Genomic DNA, 21,786 nt, shown 5'->3' with positions numbered 1-21,786 from the left:
AAAACGAATTTTTTTCTGGCTACGGCCCTGCTGCCATATAATCCAGTTCAAACTCAATAAACTGGATTCAGAAACTAGATTATATGGCAGAGGAGATCCAGCCTCTGGGAGCCACCTTGGGTCCCATTCGGTAGGCAAGGCGGCATACAAGTGGACAAAATGAATGAAACGCCACCTAAACACTGGGTTGCTATGAGTTCTCTGGGTTCTATGACCATGTTCCAGAAGCATTCACTCCTAACGTTTCATCCATATCTATGACAGAGCTTGTGAGGTATACAGTGTTCCCTCACTTATCTCGGGGGTTACGTTCCAGGACCACCCGCAATAAGTGCAAGCCTTCGACGACACCACGTAAACACCATTGTAGTAGTAGCCTGAGGAGGATAAGAAAAGCTCAGAAGCAAAGGGGAAGCCGAGGCAGCGGTGTGGAGGGAGGCGATGAGGGAGCAAAGGCGGGGAGTGCGGGGCGTTGCGAGGAGCCTCCTCCGCCTCCTCTCCGCCCCTGGGCCGGGCTTTGCCCACTGGCCCCTTTCCCGCGCGGCTGCCCCTTTTCTGCGGGAGCCGCCTCCTCCACAGCAGGGCCGCCCCTCCCTCCAGCCCGCCCCAGCGCAGCCCGGCGGATTCACGTGGCTCTCGGGGTGGAGCGGCTGCCGAAGCGGAGGAGCCAGAGAGAAAGAGAGAAGGAGGGGAAAACAAAAGGCAAAGAGAGGAGCTGTCAAAGGCGGGAGGCGGAAACGCGTCGGGAGGCTCAGGTGAGTGTTTACTCCAGCCCGCCTCGCCGGGCGCGGCTCCCTTTTCTCTTTGCGGACCCCCAGAAGTTGCCCAAGCCCTTGTGTCTCAGTCCCGGCGGGGAACTTGTCGGCGCTGCCACGCAGGCGGAGGCGCCGTAGGGAGGAAGGTGCTGCCGGGGACCTCCGGGGCTGAGTCCCGCTGGGGTTTGGCGGGGAGGCTGGAAGTCGTCCTCCCTGGCTGGCTACAAAGCAGCTCCTGTGGGCGGAGGAGGAGGAGGAGGGAGGGAGGGAGCCGTTGCCAAGCCCGGGAGGAGTCTGTCAAAACAAAGCTGCCTGGACGGGCATCGGGAACTGCGGCTGCCAACTTGTGCCTATTCAGTCAGAGTGTGTGTGTGGCAGTGTGTGCCTTCAAGCCGCCTGTCGACTTAGAGCAACTACAACGGATCCCACGTGCCTGAAACCATCGTTCAAAGGAAGGAGCTGAAAGAAGGAACTGGCAAAGCAGCCACATCTGAGTAGCGCTTGCCTAGGATAACCTTTGAAATACGCCTTACAGCACTTGAGACTTATTGGCTGCCTGATCCTGCTTAGCTTCTGATATCAGACTGAATCTGAGCCCCCCTTTTAGGGTATTTCGCCACATATACAGTAGACTCTGGTGGCACAGTGTGTTAAAGCACTGAACTTGCAAACCAAAAGGTCCAAGGTTCAAATCCCTGGAGTGGAATGAGCGCCCGCTGCTAGCCCCAGCTCCTGCCAACCTAGCAGTTCGAAAACATGCAAATGTGAGTAGTTCAATAGGTACCGCTCCAGCGGGAAGGTAACGGCGCTCCATGCAGTCATGCCGGCCACATGACCTTGGAGATGTCTATGGACAACGCCGGCTCTTCAGCTTACAAATGGAGATGAGCACCAACCCCCAGAGTTGGTCACGACTGGACTTAACGTCAGGGGAAACCTTTACCGTTACCTACAGTGGACTCGCAACACCCATGGGGATTGGTAGATGTCAGGTGAATGCTTCTGGTTCCTTGGGAGCTACTATTTAAGGACCCCATCACACTAGAGCAGTGATTCGCAACCTGGGGTCCCCAGATGTTTTGGCCTACAACTCCTAGAAATCCCATTCAGTTTACCAGCTGTTAGGATTTCTGGGGCTTGAAGGCCAAAAACATCTGGGGATCCCAGGTTGAGAACCACTGCACTAGTGCTTGGATCAACTTTAAATCCACTTTAGGGAGGGAGCTTTAAACACCTCAGCCAGACAGGATCTGGGGCTCACCAAACTACAAACCTCAGAATTCTGCAGGAGGCAGAAACCAGATTTAAAGTGGATTAATGCTCTAATGTGATGAGGCAGTATACGAGGCCTGGCTCATAGAGCAGTGGTTCCCAACCTGTAGTCCGTGGACCACCAGTGGTCCGCAAGAACTAAAATATGGTCCATGGCCTCATCGTTACTACTACGGATAATAACACACCCCAACCAAAAACATTTTTTCTTGGTGTTTTCATTTTTAGGCCTTTCCCTGGGGTTATTTGGGATGCTGATTCAACAGTCCCCATTTCATCTTTGTACTTATACTCTTGGATAGACCACATCAGCTCTAGATTATTAAATGTGGTTTTCTGTGGGTGAGCAGATGGCGACTATTGGATGGCATATGTTCTGTATCAGAAACTAGAGCTGATGTGGTCTATCCAATGCAGTTTTCTGAATCAGCACCCCAAATAACCAAACCGAATCTAAAGTTGAGCAAAAACTGATTCGTAACACTTTTGGTACTGATGTTGGAGAGTGCTCCCTGATCACAATGTCCCCTGGTCAAAAAAAAAAAAAGGTTGGTAACCACTGTGTTTATTTGTCTTTATTTCAATTAATGTATCAAGTCAACACAGAGTTTATGGTATAGCATTGGATAGTTGACTGTGCTTTCCCTGCATGGCAGGGGTTAGACTGGATGGCCCCTGTGGCTTCTATGACAGTGGTTCCCAGTTGTGGGTTAAGAGCTGTGAGGTGTTGATAAATTGGGGGGCAAAAATAGTCCGGGTGTCACTTGGGGAGGAATGGGTGGGCATCTGGGTGTCCAGAAGGAGGGCATTGGGGGAGGGATATCTGTGCTACTTTTCTTAAAATACCCAGTTTACTTAAAGACTTGCTCCTGAGTCAGAAACAAAAAATATTGCAGGAGCAGGTAAAACACTTGCTTGACAGGTGGCAGCAACCCTACCTATTCTGTTCTCAAGGGACACTGCATTGCTTGTTGGGTGTCAATACTGGAGCTGAAAGAGTAACCTTAGCTTTGCCAGATCATGTTAAACTCAAGTGCTAGCTGTTAGACTGGGTGGTGAATGGGCACTGTGCTTTTAGACTTCGTGAAAGGCCCTCTCTCTTTCTCCCAATCCATTTAGTCTACCCTCAGAGTAACCAGCAGCTCTTTGCTATGTGCATAAGGATGTCTGGTTAGGGATGTTTCACCTGATTACTATTTTGGAGAAACAGTAGCTGTCCCAGATGAGAGTGAGTTCTCATTGTTTTCCTTCTAAAAATCTCTCCGCTCCCCACAAGTTCGATTTCTGGGAGCCAATGTTGTGTAGTTGTTTGAATATTGGCTTCTGGGAAACCAAAGTGTACATCCTTGCTGGATTCTGAAGATCTTGAACAAGTCACACCCTGCCAACCTCAGAGGATGATGATGGCAAACCTCCTCTGAATAAATCTTGCCAAGAAAGCCCTGTGATAGGATTGCCTTGGGGTGGTTATAAGTCGAAAACCACTTGAGGGCGCATGAAAATAGGTGCAGCTGAATACAATCTTTGAGAGAGAGTAAGTTAGATTTTGTTTTTTATAAATATTGAATTGGAAAATGGGACTTCATTGTTATGATGTGGTTACTTTTTCCTCTATAACAGTGGTTCCTAACCTTTGGTCCTCCAGGTATTTTGAACTTCAGCAACCACAATTCCTAACAGCTGGTAAAATAGCGGGGATTTCTGGGAGTGGAAGTTCAAAACACCTAGAGGATCAAAAGTTGAGAATCACTGCTCTAGAAAAAAAAGTAACTGAGTCATGTCACATGTAGGTTTACCTCCAGGGTTTCACCTGGAAAAGAATGGAGGAAAGCATGGGGAGCTGCATTTTCATAGTCTGAGGTCTCCAGTGTTGGGGTTCTGTTGATGTTTTGGGTGTAGTTTATCCCCAGTTTTGCTTATTGTAGAGTGTACACATATGCTATTGTAGAGTGTACAATATGCTATACATATTGTAGAGTGTACATACATATGCTCTTACAGGTGTCCTGCACAAACACGCCTGGGAGAATAGCCTAGCTATCATGGCTCTTTGCTGTAATGATGCCATAAAGACAGGATTTGGGAGAATGTGGAGTCCCATGCAGCAGTGGTTCTCAGCCTGTGGGCCCCCAGGTGTTTTGGCCTCCAACTCCCAGAAATCCCAGCCAGTTTATTTATTTTTATTTATTTCCAGCATTTATACCCCGCCCTTCTCACCCGGGGGGACTCAGGGCGGCTTACAACAGTTGGCAACATTTAATGCCAAGAACATAATAAAACAAAAACAGTATATGTAATCAATTAAAACTATAAAAATACATCATTAAAATACATTATAACAATTAAAACATATATAAATTAGATCCATTTGTCTAAAAACCGGCTGTTAGGATTTCTGGGAGTTGAAGGCCAAAACATCTGAGGATCCAAAGGTTGAGAACCACTGCCATACAGGAAAGGGGCCAGTGGAGGAGAAGACAGCTTGTCTGGGTTACTATATCTTGAAGTGAATTATGCTATATTAAGACGAGTTCAGAATCTAGAATAACCTAGCTGTACTAATATTTGGTCTCTTTCCATGGGCAGTCAGAGCACTCAAGCACACAAAAATAATTTTGGCAACCAACTAACCTGGAGGTTAAGTATGGCGGGGAGGCATGATATTTGATTTCATTTGACACAAGGATTCACTTTAATAGAGCTATCTATTCTGAGATGACCTCATCTCGAGAAAGGGATACATCCACCATTCATGTTCAAAATGTGAGATACAATTTGGGAGTAGCAAAAGTAAAACTCCTTACTTCCCATATGCACAGGCTATTTCAGACTGATCTGTTCAGAAACCGCCTTACCTCACCAAACTGTACATGACTGAAATCCTGAATACCATAAAAATTAGCAATGAAAACAATGTTTCTACACCAGCTATTCACTCCCTCTGACCCCAGCTTTTGAATAGTTCAACAAATTGTGCAGAGCTAGGCATTTTGTGTACGGGCAGTACTGCTGCTCAGTGTGGCAATAGTAATGCTTTGGCTGCTTTGAGTTACAACCTGTCTCGGGATTATTCTAGCAAAGGCAGCTGATTTATTCATGCTAAGTGCTTCAGTTAAGGCTGGTTGTTGAGCTAGAGAGCAGGTGTGCCATGTTTAATAAAAGATTTAGTGAATAAAAGGCATGGCTGTTTGAAGCGAACATTAACTCATGTGACCTCAGCAGCCAGTTAACATTTGAAATTCCCCGGTGCCCGTAAGCACTCTGATATGTGTTATCTCCAGATGGTCTCAGGGGCAGGAGGTATGTAGGCTAGGTTTCTTTTTTTCCAGGAACTCTTGATGTGCCTGGCTGCTTAGCAGTTTGTCTAGGAAATATACAGTGACATTTTAGCTGAAGAACATCCCTAAAGGATAATTTAATAAGTCTGATTTCTGCCAGATTCTTGTTTCATGTTGGAACAATGTAAAACACACATCAGCCATTTTTTTTATAAAAGTTATAAAAATACATTTATAACAACAGCCCCCCATTTCATCCTTGTACTTATACTCTTGTCAAAGTTGCAATGAATATAATAAATGAAACATTTTCAAATCTAAAGAAGCCAAGGTGAATTCTGAATGGTTTCAGGTCTTGCCTACCTGGAATAATGTTCTGTATGCACCTTTGTAATCTCTGTGATGGTTTCTAGGGTGTATCAAATACATATATACAACTAGCACTGCAGTCCAAGTTGTTCTTGACTGTTTCCTCCTTTATGAATTATCATAATTTCATATTCTGCCCTATATCAAAAGATTTCAAGGTTGGGTACAAATGGATTTTTTTTGGAGATTGGCAGTTTGTCTCAGGTATGAGCAATATCTTTGGCCATCTGTGGGGAACGGCTTCTATTTTGCTATTTTGTTCTCAGTCAAATGATTTGCTTTGTTCTTATAAATAGATAAATGTGTGGAGGACAGAAATAGCATAATAGGTGGGCGTTGCAACAAAAAATGTGGTCATGTGAGACCTTCTTGTTCAGGTAGCCAGGCAGCCATATCTATTTCCAGATCTTCTGCTATGTTGTCTTTCCAGCCTTTTAAAACAGATGTTTGGCGATCTGTGGCCATCAAGCATGCTTAGTTCTTACTGTGCTGTTTTCATATATACATTTATTTATTTAATATAAATTCCATCCTTTTAAAAAATCTAGGATTCAACACTATTAAAAACAGGTGCCAATCATAATACAAAAACTTACCAGGTCAGGAATTATTCAGTCTTTGAGATGTTGTTGAACTGCAAGATTTATGACTCTTCTACACTGCCATATACAATCCAGATTATCTGCTTTGATAATCTGGATTCTGTGGCAGTGTAGAAGGAGCCTGAGTGGCCCTAAGAAGGAATGCTGGTAGGTTAAATACCATAACATTCAAAACACCTCACAATTCCCACCTCTGCATCACCAAGGTTAACCAAGTTATAATATTAAAACACTACTGAATTTAAGTAATTTCAAAACACATCAGTCAAAATTTGCAGAGTATACATATACTAGTCAAACAATTAAAAGTCCTTTTCTTGACAGTCAGGGTGCTTCCAAACAGCACCAAATCATGGGTTTAATAGGTCAGACAAAAAAAAAAAACTCGGGACCTGAGAGCAGGTCTTCACACAGACCTGTTGGTCCTGGGATTTGTGCCTGCAATGTCCAGACTTGCTGCTTTGTTCCAGTATTTAGAAGCCTGTAAGATGGCCGCCGCGGGACATCCACCAGAAATTCTGGTGACTTAAAAAAATGTGCTGATGTGAATATGCACATTGTTCGTACAAGCTTTGTTCCTGGGTTTTCATTTATTTATTTGCAGTATTTATATACCGCCTTTCTCAGGACTCAGAGCGGTTCACAGGGCAGAAAGTTTGTCCTGGCAAGAGAAACATTGCCATCCACCCATTTATCAAAGTTTGTGACACACAAACAATGTTTTTGCCATATAATCAACTTTCTCCATGTTTTTACAATAGAAGCAATGAGGAACTGACATTTATAACCCAGGAACAAACCAACATAAAAATCCCGCATTTTCTAAGTGTGGGGACATATAGAGATTTGAAGATCCGAATGAGTCTTCTGGCCAGAACCGAGATATTCCTGCACTTATTTATCTCATGGCTTTTTGGCTTTATAGCAATTCCTCTCACGTTTTCAGTCGTCTAGCCATTTTGAACCAGGAGCTCCTGGGATATAGGTACTGTGTGGATGATGGACCCTCAGTGACAAAAAACTTTTGTTGGTTGATTAAAAAAGCAACAGAGATGGAACAAGTTTTTGAATTTCATAGGGTTTCCTTAGATTGTTCTATCAAGATTGGATTTAACAAGTCCTTGAGGATAGAGCCCCCTTTTTAAATTCTTGCTCTCTGCTTTAGTGATACCATAATTTATTCTACTACATAGGCCTAAATTCAGCTGTATTTCCAACTAAAATAGATCCATTGAATCAATATCTACATTGACCCATTGATTTGATTAGTTTATTGAGTTGGAGCTAACAACTGGATTTATGACAATTGTATTTGGATAATATGAAAGTCATGGCAAACTTTTATAATAAAGGGAAATGCTTGATGGAATCTTGAAATCATTTCTGTCTTCCCACCAACCCTGCATACACACCACTATATATATGTATCTGCATCTGTCAAAGTACGTAGCAAAATATGAAAGCTTGTGCCATTTACAATGAAAGGCCTCTAAAAAGTTGTCTTCAAGATACCATAAACTAACTATTCTAGCCTTAGCATTTAGAATGGATGGATATAGTTTTAAAATCTAATCTCTATGAGTGCAAAATGAAGGAAGGGAGAGGAAAGGAAAAAGAGAAATGAAACAGCAGCTTTAAGTTGACTGTTTAATTTTAACATGACTTTTCATGGTTGTACTGTAAACTCACTTCCACAGATTCAGCAAAGAGTGATATTAAAGTACTAGGTTAAAAAGCATGTTTATGTCATTGTGGGAGTGAATTATAATGTAATAGAACCCAGAATGTTGCAAATCATGAGCCATGCCCAAAAATTTCAAAGGGCTAAAGTAGGTGGCACAATCTTTCAGATCTTTACTATGGTCAGCTGCTGTTGGTATGTGCAAGTAGTAAAACTGCTTACTGAAAGCCAGTATCCCCGGGTTCTAAACTCTCTCTGAGAAGATTCCTTTTGTTGTGCATGCAGTAGTGGGGATTCTAGTACTGAGGTTAAAAACACCATTATTTTATCACTTTTAAACTTATTTCTTATGCAATGCTTTTGATATGAAATAAATAAAATGTACTGAGGTATGAGGTGCAGCATGAAGCCATTTTGGTTGTTTCATACCTCTGCTAATGGATTGGAATGTGTGAATACTGTTTTAATGCAGCTGTTTCGCTTCCTAGGCTTTCTTTCTAATTTCAAGGATTGCAACCTGTAAATCCAAGAAGGTTGTATATCTAGGCTAACCCCCCCCCCTCCCCCGGCATTGTCATTTCGCTGTCAGATTTGTGTCCATTAATTCTCTTGCAGAAGAGAAGGTTGAGAGGAGACATGATAGCCATGTATCAATATGTGAAAGGATGTCGTAAGGAAGAGGCAGCAGATTTTTTCTGCTGCCCTGGAAACTAGAACTTGGAGTAGTGGGTTCAAATTACAGGAGAGGAGATTCCACCTGAACATTAGGAAGAACTTCCTGACTAAGAGCTGTTCAGCAGTAGAACACTCTGCCTCAGAGTGTAGAGGAAGCTACTTCCTTGGAAGCTTTCAAACAGAGGCTGGATGGCCATCTGTCAAGGGTACCTTGATTGTGTTTTTAGGGGGTTGGACTAGATGGCCCATGTGGTCCCTTCCAACTCTATGATTCTATGCATAGACATTGTCCTGGCATAGGATGGCATATATCATATTGGAGAAAATAGGTGCACTTCCGATATTATGAGTGATATCAGAACTCAGCTGCATATGGCTTTTTGGGGCAAGGTCTTGTCCATATATTACCATTCATATTGTATATTCTGTTGCAAGTGTTGCTATATTTCTTTTCCAACTTTCCTCTGCATTTCTCCTTTTTATGTTGGCTATTTCTTTTGAAATCTTTCTGAGAGTTGTTTAGTTAGCTTGGGATAATGCAATGTTTTACACCATTGATGTTGTTGCTAACTTTCTTATTTTTATGATGATTATATCTTCTGTGTTTGTAGTCAGTTAATGTTTTATATAGCTGCTCTGTTTTCAATCGACTCATTATATCAGGACTTCATGGCCCTCCATATGTTGTTTGGTTATTTTTCCATCGATTCTAGTCATTAGAGCAGATGTTGAGGAATGATGGGAGTTTCATTCCAATAAGGTCTGGAGGGTCACAGGTTTGTCATGCCCACATTACTTGGTTAAGAGAGTTTTGTCACCTGAAAATTAATTTCAGTTTATCATATCAGCATTATTATATTCTATTGTTATTGCTTATTTCAATGAGCATCAGCAATTGTACATATCAATGATATATTCCTGACACATTATTAATACCTTTGTCTCAATTCTTTTTTAGTTGTTCTGCATCCTTTATATAAAAAGGAATGCTGAAATACCTGGACATATTTTACAAAGTCCCATGGTGGACATGTTAAAGGTCAGTTCACATACTCACTCACATTGTTAGCTATGTGAGCAGTTTCCCCAAATCTTGAACTTAGAATACACTGTGCACATGTGCATATATTTATTTTAATTTACTATTATATTAGCATCAATGGTTCATTCTGTTTTGCTAGTGCAATTTTCATGCATCACCTTTCTTAGGCACAGTAGGTACCAGTTCCGCAGCAAATCAGGAAGAATATCAATTTCTGAAATCATAGGATTTGCAGTTACTGCCTCTTGTTTTGTGTAATGCTTTTTGTTCCTCTTGTGTTGATCCTATTATTTTGTTTGGTCTAACAATATATTTGATTTCTGATTTGTGTGTGTTTTGTATGTCCGTGTGCTAATTACTGTAAAGGCATTGGAGGAAGCAGATATCTCAGAGTGCCATAGTAATTGCAGGGTAAGCACACGGCATGCACAAGGAATATTTACTAATGCTCAGACTCCTTGGCTGCTAATAATGAGCTTCCCTCCCATATCCTGATGAAACATCAGATCAGGTTGCATTTGTTGACAATATACCAATACTGCCTTGTGGGTAATGACCGTACATAGTGGAAATTCTCTGTGATTTAGTCAATAAAAGGAAGCAACAATGGTACAATTATTATAAAAGTGCACAAATATTTAAACTGATTTTTCTTAGTAGTACATCAGTAATGAATTGGCTGCAATTATATTCTCCTTTTACCCTTAATGTATGTTTGTCTTAATGCACCATATTTTTTGTATTACTATGAAGTAGTACTTTGTACTTCCTGTTCCATAAAAGAAACATATGTTTACAGTAACTGAACAGAGGTAGAGCAGTTCCTCTTTCTATTTACACCAGTAAGGAGACACTATGAAAATTTACTATGGAATTTCTATTGGTAATACCAGGATGATAGCAAGGATCAAACTAAAGTAGAAATTCAAATGGGAAAGTACAATTTATCTCTTTTAGATAAATTACTAACTTTGATGCACGTTTACTAATGCCTACAAGCAATGATATTTTTTCCCTAACATTATAGGATTTAGAGAGATCATAGAATAATAGAGTTGGAAGAGACCACATGGGCCATCTAGTCCAACCCCCTGCCATGCAGGAATCACACTTAAAGTATCCCTGACTGATGGCTATCTAGCCTCTGTTTAAAAGTTTCCAAGGAATGAGCTTCCACTACATTCCAAGGCAGAGAGTTCCACTGTTGAACGGCTCGTACAATCAGGAAGTTCTTCCTAATGTTCAGGTGAAATCTTCTTTCCTGTAATTTGAACCCATTGCTCAGAGTCCTTGTTTGAAGGGCAGCAGCTCCCTCTTCCTTATGACACCCTTTCACATATTTATACATGGCTACCCTGTCTCCTCTCAAACCTTCTCTTCTGATGTGTTATTCCAGGTGAGGTCTAATCAAAGCAGAATAGAGGGGTACCATGACTTCCCTTGATCTAGACACTAGGCTCCTTTTGATGCAACCCAAAATCCCATTGGCTTTTTAGCTGCTGCATCACACTGTTGGCCCATGTTCAACTTATTGTCCACAGACTCCAAGAAAGAGAATAGACTTTCAATCTCATCTGTGTGTAGATCTCTTGCAGGTGGGAAAACTATTCCATGTTTGTTGCACTTAGATGCAACAGAAAAGTCAGAAAAGAATATACAGTGGGCCCTTGTTATGCGAGGTTTGTTTCCAGGAATACCAATGGATACTAAAATCTGTAGATGCTTAAGTCCCATTAAATACAATGGCATAGTAAAATGGTGTCCCTTATAAATAATGGCAAAATCAAGGTTTACTTTTTGAAGTTTAAAAAAATATTTTACCATGGATGTTTGAATCCATGGATATAGAATCGATAGATATGGAGGGCTGACTATTACAATTCTAGAGTTGGTGATTCAGTTATTCATAGAAATGATCATCTTATAATACATTAAATAATTAACTGATCTCTGTGCTAAAACCATAACACATTAGTTTTTACTGGAGAAAAACTAGCATGAAGTTGAGCAATAGCTGTCTTGGTTTTGTCATAATTTCTTCCAAAGCACAAGAGTAGCAAAAGAGATCTATAGTTGAGAAGGGCAGTAAATCTTATATCATTGCTCATTAAAAAATCATTTTGGAAATACTTAGTATTGAAATATGCAGTCTTTAAAAAGTCTATTTATGAATAGCACTGCAAATTGGGTCAAGCCTGTTTCAAAATAAAGAATATGCAAGGCAGACTGTAGCCAGTCAAGCTCTGTTGTAATTCAGATTCATTTTTTACAGTTCACTGCACAGCTTTCATAGTCACTGCTCCATTATTTGTATTGTGAATCTCTAGTCATATAAATGATGGCTAGAGATAGTTAACAAGTTGTTCAAGCAATGAAATAGGTACTTGAGCATTCCTTGTCCAGCGATGATAATCCCTCCCTAACATTTTACCCCCAACTTTCTAGCTACTGATATCAAGGAAACTTGGTATCAGTAGCTAGAACGTTAGGGGTAAAATTAAAGGTGAGGGTAGAAACCCAAACTATTTTTTAAAGTTCACATACACCTCAAAAATCCAGTGCCATCTCTCCTACTGCATGCACTTAAACCTTTTGGAAAGCTTTGTTGCAGGGTTAATAGCCTTCCTGAATAATATGGGATGCAGTTTTGGATTTTGCTGGGACTGAGGCTATTGTATTCATGTGTATTCAAAGAGAAGTCTCAGATAGTTCTGTAATGCTTGCTCTTCAGTAATTTGTACAGGGTTGTGACCTTCAGAATGATCACAATAATAATAATAATAATAATAATAATAATAATAATAATAATAATAATAATATAATTACTTTATTTATAACCTGCCCTCTCTCCCTCAAGGGACTCAAAAAAGAAAAATATGCCATCTCCTCCTCCCTTTAGCAGCTCTCCTATCCCACATAATTCTAGAGATAATCATATACTGTAGGGTGGGGATAAAGTGGATGTTAAAGAGGAATGAGAAACATTGAGGGCAAGAGCCAGCAAGCAAGTGAGTTTGCTTATATTAACATACCTTATAATCCAACCCGGTGTTTATAAACAGAATAATGAGTATATGTCTCATTCATTGAAAAATGTCACTTTGTAGGTGTAGATGAATATTGTGTAGGAGAAGTGTTTTCACAACATGAACTGAAGCATTTGTTCACAGGGCAGAGAATGTGTATTTAATTTTATTTCTATCACAATTGAAGTTCAATCCTAGAAGTTTCTCAAAAGTCCTATTGAGTTCAGTGGGAGCTTATTGCTAGAGGTGTGGATATAAGTGGATGTTCCAAGACACCCTCTAGGCTGACCATTTAATTAAGCCCAAAGCTGGTTTCAAACTGCAGTGACCAGACAATAAACATCCACATAAGACTGCAAGAGAAAGCCCTTAATGCACATGTGTACCTTGTGGTATGTGTAAGCGCCATGAAAAGGTGTCTCCACTGAAGCATTATCACCAATCCTTGTTTTCACAACAAGCCAAATCTTTCAAAATCCAATTCTCACAGAGACAGAAAAAGAGGTGAAATCTTCTGAACAGGTGCACAGACAGTAAAATAAACACTACAGAACTAGAATGTTAACCCTTTCCTATGCTATCCAAAGCGCTCTCTCTCTCTCTCTCTCTCTCTCTCTCTCTCTATATATATATATATATATATATGGCTGGAGTTGCACTTAAACGTACCTGTTTCAACTTAACATACAAATTCAACTTAAGAACAAGCCTACAAGTAACTTGCGGACTGCCTGTATGTCTTTTTCCAACCCCATAAACAAGAATTTCTAATGAACAGACTTAAGGCTCTCTAACTCAGCTTGCACTAAATGCGCCGGCTGAATATAAATCACAGTGGCCTGTCAGAAGGAAAGAGCCCTTTATAATCTATCCATCAACAGCAAGCTGGAATCTATGTTGCTGTAATTCCAAGGGGATACTTTGAACCAGGATTCAGACACGCAGACCTGCTGACATTCGCTGAATCCTACTTTTTGTGACAGTTTTTGCTCCAGTGGCATGTACTTTAGAAGAGAAGGTCTCTTAAGGGTTTGTTGAAAGAACAATGTACAGTACACAGAAAGGGAAAAGCAATGGGAGAAACTTTTGCACAAATTACTATTCTTTTTATTATTATTTTATTCATATTCTTCTGACAGGCTCTTTTACACAGAGAAGATGAAGGTGGGCTTTATTTGCACCCTGGAAAGCCAAGTCTGTTCTAGTAGCAGACAGCACACCCACAGACTCCATCCAGCCCTGGGTGTGCTAGAGATTTGCAGGGGTCCTCCTTTGAACTTGCTTCACTTCATGGGTTTATGTCAAGAGTTAATTTGTTAGTATGGCAGACAGCTCTTATCATCTAGCTACATAAGTGCTTTCCTTTTCAATATGAATAAGAAGTCTGAAGTCTGATTTAAAAATAGGTTTTTTGGCAATCAGCCATCTTTCTGTTGCTTGTGGTGTTCAAGGTTAAGTTATTATTAGTTACCCCTTCAACAATATGTGCAAGACACTGTGCAGAACACAGAACTGTTGGAGTTGCCTACAGAGTAGATTTGAAAGCTAAGCACGAGGAGTGTGTCAGTTTTAAAAAGCCTTCTTTGGAGGCTTTTAAACAGAGGCTGGATGGCCATCTGTCGGGGGTGCTTTGAATGCGATTTCCTGCTTCTTGGCAGAGGGGTTGGACTAGATGGCCCATGAGGTCTATTCCAACTCTGTTATTCTATGAGTTAGGATGGTAAATAGCTTTATACATTAGAATTAAGAATTCATAAAAAAAGACCTCATGTAAAACTATTCTATGTTTGATCAATATGCAGAAATAAAGAGATAATCGTATCATAGAAGTGAGGGGGAAGTTCATTGAATCCTTGTTTGCATTTTTTCTTAAAGCATCTAGCATGCTAACAGGCTGTCTAGTCTCTTTGGCCATATTTGTGATTTAGAAATAGATTGTTTAAATGGCCTTTCATGCCTCCATTTTTAGCAACTTAGGCTACATTCTGTGCTCTTTTAATCACCTTATATCTCTGACATGAGTCATCAGAGAGTGAACAACTCCATTTGTGGTTTCAGAGTAAGAGCAGGGTTCCTGCTCCACCCATTATTCCCCACAATGCTACAGAAAGAGCAGCATTCTGTTTTTAACTATCTGTTGTTGGAGCAAATTTATAAAAGGGGAATAACTAAGGCAACTCTCAATGCTTTGACAGGGGAAGAAAGGGAGATACCCACAGAAACAAGTCAAATGAATAAGAGACATAAAAGTGTGGCACTCTGCCTATTACATTTGGCAAATCACATCCTAAATCTGGATTGCAAAATTCATATATGGCTGTATGTTTTGGATCAGAAGTTTGTATGTCTCATAAGAAGAGATGGCAAATGAGAGAATATATTGTGTTTCCCTTTGTGGTTGCATTTTTTCCCCTTTGATGAACCTTATTCACTGATCTATAACCCAGTTTCAAAATGTTTTCTCCCCTACTCTCTCACTTAATTTGAGAAGGATCAGGTATGAGTCTAAGGACTTCATCATACTGAGGTCCAATGTCAGGCAGCAGTGGGGGGATTTGCCACACAGCATGGTGAATCTAGCAGGTAGTGGGAGGAAACCATTGCCCCATATCCTGCATCGCCCACTGCGCCGCTTTCCCCCTCACATGGAGGAAAGCACTGCCACCCAGCTTTCCCGTGTTCTTCTCTATGAAAAAATGGGAAGCCTCCCATGTTCTCTGGGAAGCATCACATGAGCAAACAATGTGATGCAGCAGCTAAAAAAACCCATTGGATTTTGGGCTGCATCAAAAGGAGTCTAGTGTCTGGATTGAGGAAAGTCATGGTGTCTCTCTATTCTGCCTTGGTCAGACCTCTTTACCTGGAATAACACTGTGTCCAATTCTGGCCACCACAGTTTAAGAGATATATCGACTCTAAGCTGGAAGGTGTCCAGTCCAGAGGAGGGCAAGTTAGTAAAATGATCAAAGATCTAGAGACCATGAATCCCTATGAAGATCATTTTAAAGAAATTGGCATGTTTAGCCTGCAGAAGAGAAGGTTGCAAGGAAGTATGATAGCCATGTATAAATATGTGAAAGGATGTCATAAGGAAGAGGAAGCAGGCTTGTTTTCTGCTGCCCTGGAAACTAGGACTCAGAGCAATAGTTTCAAATTACAGGAAAGGAGATTCCACCTGAACATTAGGAAAAAACTTCTGACTGTAAGAGCTGTTCAGCAGTGGAACTCTCTGCCTCGGAGTGTGGTGGAGGCTTCTTTCTTGGAGGCTTTTAAACAGAGGCCGGATGGCCGTTTCTCAGGAGTTCTTTGATTGTGCTTTTCCTGCATGGCAGGAGGTTGGAGTAAATGGCCCATGTGGTCCCTTCAAACTCTGTTATTTTATGATTCTGTTATTTGTGCTCTGTTAACATTATCAAGTGTTATTATTTACCAATGTCACAGCTTCTGTCTCTTTCAACATGTTTTTCTGGCATCCTGCATTATGGGAAGGATGGCACAAAGTAGGAATATAGTCTGTGATTACGCACAAACACAAAAGTTTAACCAAAAGTTTTAATGAGATTAAAAATACTTCTAAAGAAACTGCTAATGACTTGTTAGTACAGAATTTTAACTCATTTTCAGAGCTGCCACTTTGACCCTCAGATTTTTACCTAAGGAGAGGAATATTAAGTTTGTGATTCTAAAAATCTTTGGAATCATAGTTTATTGTTATGATGACTTTCCCTTGTTCACTGTGATCTTTTCCTTTTTTATTCAGAAGTATGCCTATCTATGTTCACTTGGGTTTATTCTCAAATAACTTTAGCATGAAACTAATTTTTGATGTCTCCTTTTCTTTATCATTGCCTGTTCCATCTGGAAGAAAGTATCTAAGTTCATAAGAGGCTTCTGAATCAGTGGAGAGATTTAATAATTCACTTTTCTGGACTGCAGCTTCCAGTGACTATGCTAAAGCATAGTCTTAATTCACTTCAGCAAGGAAAGTTCTGTCATCAAGCTTGAACACAGGAAGTGTAACTTAAACTGGTTGTTGGTGGGCCACAGCTTTGACAGCCCTGTTAGCATAATCCCTTAAATAGGCAAGACAAGTGTCAGATTTAGGAATGTGGAACTCTGCCAGGCAGCCAAACTAGCCCAGAAGTAAATCTTGAAGAAAATATTAAGATATTTTTATACTCTCGGTGGTGATGTTACATAGTTTAACAAACAGCTAAAATTGCTTCCCTGTTTTAATGTGTTCTAATTTTAAAACTAAACAGCTTCCAACAGCTTCAATATGTAGGAGGAATTTTTAAAAGCACACAGCCCTATATCCCAGAATATCAAAGCAGAAAGTCCCACATTATCTGAGTGTGGACTCAGATAACCCAGTTCAAAGCAGATATTGTGGGATTTTTTGCCTTGATATTCTGGGATATAGGGCTGTGTGGAAGGGCCCATATTTTTTTGGGTTTTTAAAAAGATATTTTTCCCAATTTTCCTTCTAATCCATCTGTAGATATGTCATCAATTTAACTGCATATGGGTTGTTGTTTTTTAATTGTGTAAAATATCCTGGTGGCGAAGTGTGTTAAAGCACTGAGCTGCTGACCGAAAGGTCCCAGGTTGAAATCCCGGGAGCGGCTTGAGCGCCCGCTGTTAGCTCCAGCTCCTGCCAACCTAGCAGTTTGAAAACATGAAAATGTGAGTAGATCAATAGGTACCGCTCTGGCGGGAAGGTAATGGCGCTCCATGCAGCCATGCCTGCCACATGACCTCAGAGGTGTCTACGGACAACGCCGGCTCTTCAGCTTAGAAATGGAGATGAGCACCAACCCCCAGAGTCAGACATGGCTGGACTTAACATCAGGGGAAACCTTTACCTTTACCTTTTATCCCTTTCACAAATATCCCAATATAGTGATCAGGTGAGTGTGTTTCAGGTGTATTGTTGGCATGTTTCTCCAAAGTGTGGCCAGGCCTTCTTTTGTTATTTAATATACTCAAAGGCTGTGGAGGGAAAGACTGAGTACACTATGAATGAAGTTTTCCTGGCAGATTGTCACGGGCCCCTTCCACACAACTGGGGGAAAAAATCCCACTTTTTGCTTTGAACTAGAATATATGGCAGTATGAACTCAGCCCAGTTCAAAGTAGATATTTTGGGATTTTCTGCCTTGATAATTCTGGGTTATATGGCTGTGTGGAAGGGCCCTTGGTCTCCTAGTGTCTATTTTTATTGGTTTGAATCCATTTTAGTCCATTACTATTGAGGTTGTGAGATATATTGGAAACTAGGCAAGTGAGGTTTATATATCTGTGGAATGTCCAGGGTGGGACAAAAAGCCAGAGGGAGAAAGCCTCACTTTACAAACCTTAACATGTAGACAGAATCTTGTAATCTAAAAACAATATATTTTATGCAAAAGAAAATAAGGACTGTATGAAATATATTTTTTTAAAATAATTTCTATCTGCTTTATCTGTTATGCCTGAAGAAGGATCCGCTGCACATTTCTTCAAAAAGTCTTTTTTTATTATTATTTAGTAGGGCTAACTACATCATCATCTTCATCCTCATCATTTTATTTTTTACCAGCCTCTCTTCAAGGCGGGTAGCTAAAAACACAATCATTATATAAAACACACATATTAAAACTTATTTCTACAAAATACATGTATTAAAATATACAGAAGATTGAAACCCTAATCACTTATTGTGGTTAGAATGGTTCTGACTTATCAAATGGTGTCCTTAAATTTCTAACACCTTCCTTTCCCTATTTGACATAAGAGTAATGCTCACTTGGCCTCTCCAATCAAAACCTGCCAGATATATCTCTTCTTGTTTTTAAGTGTTGCCAAATCATTTTGGACTTATGATGACCATATAAACGAGAGACCTCCAAGACAGCAGTATATATTGTAAAATAATAGCCCGTTAAAAACGTTACTTACTTGAGTCTGTAATGTGGTCTTCCTTTTTTCCTACTACTTTCTACCTTACCAAATATTATTGTCTTTTTAGTGGATTTATCTTTTGCGGATTTGATTATTAACACATATTATTGATATGGTATGTCAGTATGCCAGTGTGACTCTATTGTATTTCTTGTTTCATTTTGGATTGTCATCTTAGAGGGTTTTCTTGGTAAAAGATATTCAAATGGAGGATTTCCATGACTCCTTCTGCACAAGTGCACAGTACTAACAAACGTTAGTTATGGTGACCCTGCCATTGTCTCTGAGATATTCTTTGCCAGTGTCACCTCCCACTACTGCTGCTACCCAGCAGCTGTCTGGCACATTTAGTACGTCTCCTCAGCAAAAGCCTGTCAGACATGGAAGATAATATTCCTCTGTTGCTAATAATTCTAGATTCAGATGAATCTGCTACCTCCTAAGTGGAAAGTAGCTCCTGTTTATAAATGGTCTGCTTCAGTACAATGTTGTCCATCTGCATATTTCATTGAGGCTTTGGGTAGAAATAGAAATTGAATGGTCTGTAGCAACAAAAGAGAAAGAACTCTTCCATGCAAGTGCTGGAAAATTCTGATTGTTTAAAATTTGAAAGTATCTAAATCACTTAAAAATAATGTTCACAGCAATTTATATTAAAGTTGAATTAATGCTAAAAATAAAGCAGTAGTATAACGATTATTGACATGATCTCAGATCAAAATTCATACATTGTAAGATGAAATAATTCCATACATTTATGACTGTTCAGTGGGTATGTCTGAAAAAGGATGTCCATAAATCTGCACTATATGGTGAAGATAATGCTTATCCTAATTTCAAGTAGATGGCACAAGATGGGTTTCTAAAGTTCATTTAATTAGCATAGTGACAGTTTTCCTCTTCTGTTAATCACTCTGTGTAACTATTTGGGTTGGCTAATTATATTTACACATGGACTTTAGAATAAATCTTCTGGCAACTGTAAAAGTGTTGTCTATCAAAAACATTACTGTCCCCCTTCTGATATGCGTATTGTTTAAGTAGATGGCACAGGATGAGTTTCTTACACAATTTAGCCTACATTTTAAAATTTGGTAAATATGTTTTCCCCACAGACATCGGTTTATCCTGAACTTGATTGATATTTTAGAAAACAATGGGCTTCAGTTAGAAAACAAATGTAATGGGAAGGAAAACAGAAGAATACTGTGATTAGGTTTCAAAGTGATAGAAGCTACGGCATTGATGTCTTCTTGGCACACAAAAGTGTGTGTCTGAATGAGGGCTTGGATATTGTTTTTGTCAACTTGAAAGGAGCTACTGGTTGCTGGCACCATCTTTGTTCCTTGAAATAAATCACACAGTGGTCTATTTTTCTTCCAACTAAAGGGAAAGCAGTCCCTTTCTTATGTCCAGGCATTGTTGTTAATATCTTGAACATTATTATAAAACATAATTTCTTAATGCACTTCTGTACATAAAATACTTCCCTAGTATTGTGACACATGTTTATTTTAGTAAATGTTTCCACTGTTGGAATAGATTTTTATAGTGGATTTTTTTTTTTACTTCAAAGGACTTCCATCCTCTGTAACAGAGTCACAGATAAGAACTGGTTGCATCAGTGAATACAGCAACTACTCATCCGTAAACTGATGCTATTTACTTTGACCTTGAGCAAATTGCTTAAACCTAATGAAGTTGAGCGTAGAAGGTAAAAGCATACATGTTAAAAGAGAAATATTTTCATTCATCTTTTTCTTCCACCCTTCTCACTAATAACATTTTTAGTCTGACTGTGCTGAACTGAAAATAATGTTGCTATGTTTGGCAACATTTTATATAAGGAGCTTTTTATAATACTGTGGGGAAACCCTTTTTCTTCCACGTCTATCTCCAACTGTGGGGGAAGTCCTTTACTTGTCCCACTGCACCCACTACTAAATGTGGGAACCTCTACTTTTCCACTTTCTCAATGCCACCAAATGTGAGTTTTAAAAACATTTTTACACTATTATTACACTTCTTAGTCATTTGTGAGGATCTGTCTTTGTCTCCATGATCGTTGTGTGAGAAGCTAGTTCTGTAATTAATAATAATAACTAATATTATTGTAATATTAATATTATATTAATAATATTACAATATATAGATATAGTACAATATGGCAATTTATTGCCAGTATTGTGCTATACTAATAATATAATATTGTATGTAAATTTAATTTGTAAGCTGCTCTGAGTCCCCTTTGGGGTGAGAAGGGCGGGATATAAATGTATTAAATAAATAAATAAATAAATAAACCTACCACTGGACATCACATTGAGACCCACCATCAGTTCTTTAAGCTGATATCATATGCTATGACATTATCTTTCTAACTCATTTAGTGTGGGTTCCTTTGTCCCAGCCCATTCATTTATGGACCCACTGCGAAGACACTATACTTGGAAGGCAATCATATTTGGCCACGAGAGATAGCCTATGATCCCCAGTACAATCCAATGATGCAAACCAAAATAGAAGCTCTGCTGCCACCACATAATAATAATATACCACATAATAATAATATTATAACTTTCTTTTTGTACCCCTCCTCTATCTCCCAGAAGGGACTCGGGGCGACTTACATATGGCACAAAATGCGTAAAATAAACAAACAGTACCATACAAAATAAAACCACTAGTATATAAAAACAACAATTTGAACTCAGAACAGCACCCAGTAACCTATAGTCATAAAAACATGGCCAACTATAAACAAGAAGAAAGGAAAGGGATAATGCAAGTTGTAACTAAGAAAGGGAATGGGATGAAAGTGTTGTGCTGTATCATAATTGCAGACCATTGGGCTAGACATTCTCAAAGGCTTGTCTAAACATCCAAGTATTAAATTCCTTCTGGAAGGAGGACAATGTGGGGGTCTGTCTAATCTCACTGGGGAGAGCGTTCCAAAGCCGGGGGGGCCACCACCAAGAAGGCCCTCTCCCTTGTCACCACCAACCGTGCTTGTGACAGTGGCGGGACCACAAGAAGCGCCTCCCCAGCAGACCATAACGCTCTTGCAGGTACATAGGAAGGGATGTGGTCACGAAGATAGGCAGGGCCCAAACCATTTACGGACACTCTGTAGCTATATTTTT

The 21,786-nt window shown here is 39.9% G+C and overlaps 1 protein-coding gene across 1 annotated transcript in view; it reads left to right on the top strand.

The window, feature by feature from the left end:
* Positions 1-597: 597 nt before the first annotated feature.
* Positions 598-21,786, top strand: part of mapre2 (microtubule associated protein RP/EB family member 2) — a 123,726-nt gene continuing 102,537 nt past the window's right edge. The window contains exon 1 of the mRNA XM_003223509.4: positions 598-755. The gene's annotated coding sequence lies outside the window, so the exon portion shown is untranslated. The remainder of the gene's footprint in view (positions 756-21,786) is intronic.

The sequence above is a fragment of the Anolis carolinensis genome, chromosome 4 (genome assembly GCF_035594765.1).
Source record: "Anolis carolinensis isolate JA03-04 chromosome 4, rAnoCar3.1.pri, whole genome shotgun sequence".
NCBI lineage: Eukaryota > Metazoa > Chordata > Lepidosauria > Squamata > Dactyloidae > Anolis > Anolis carolinensis.
Note: the sequence above shows the minus strand (reverse complement) of the source record. Positions and strands in the feature narration are given on the sequence as shown.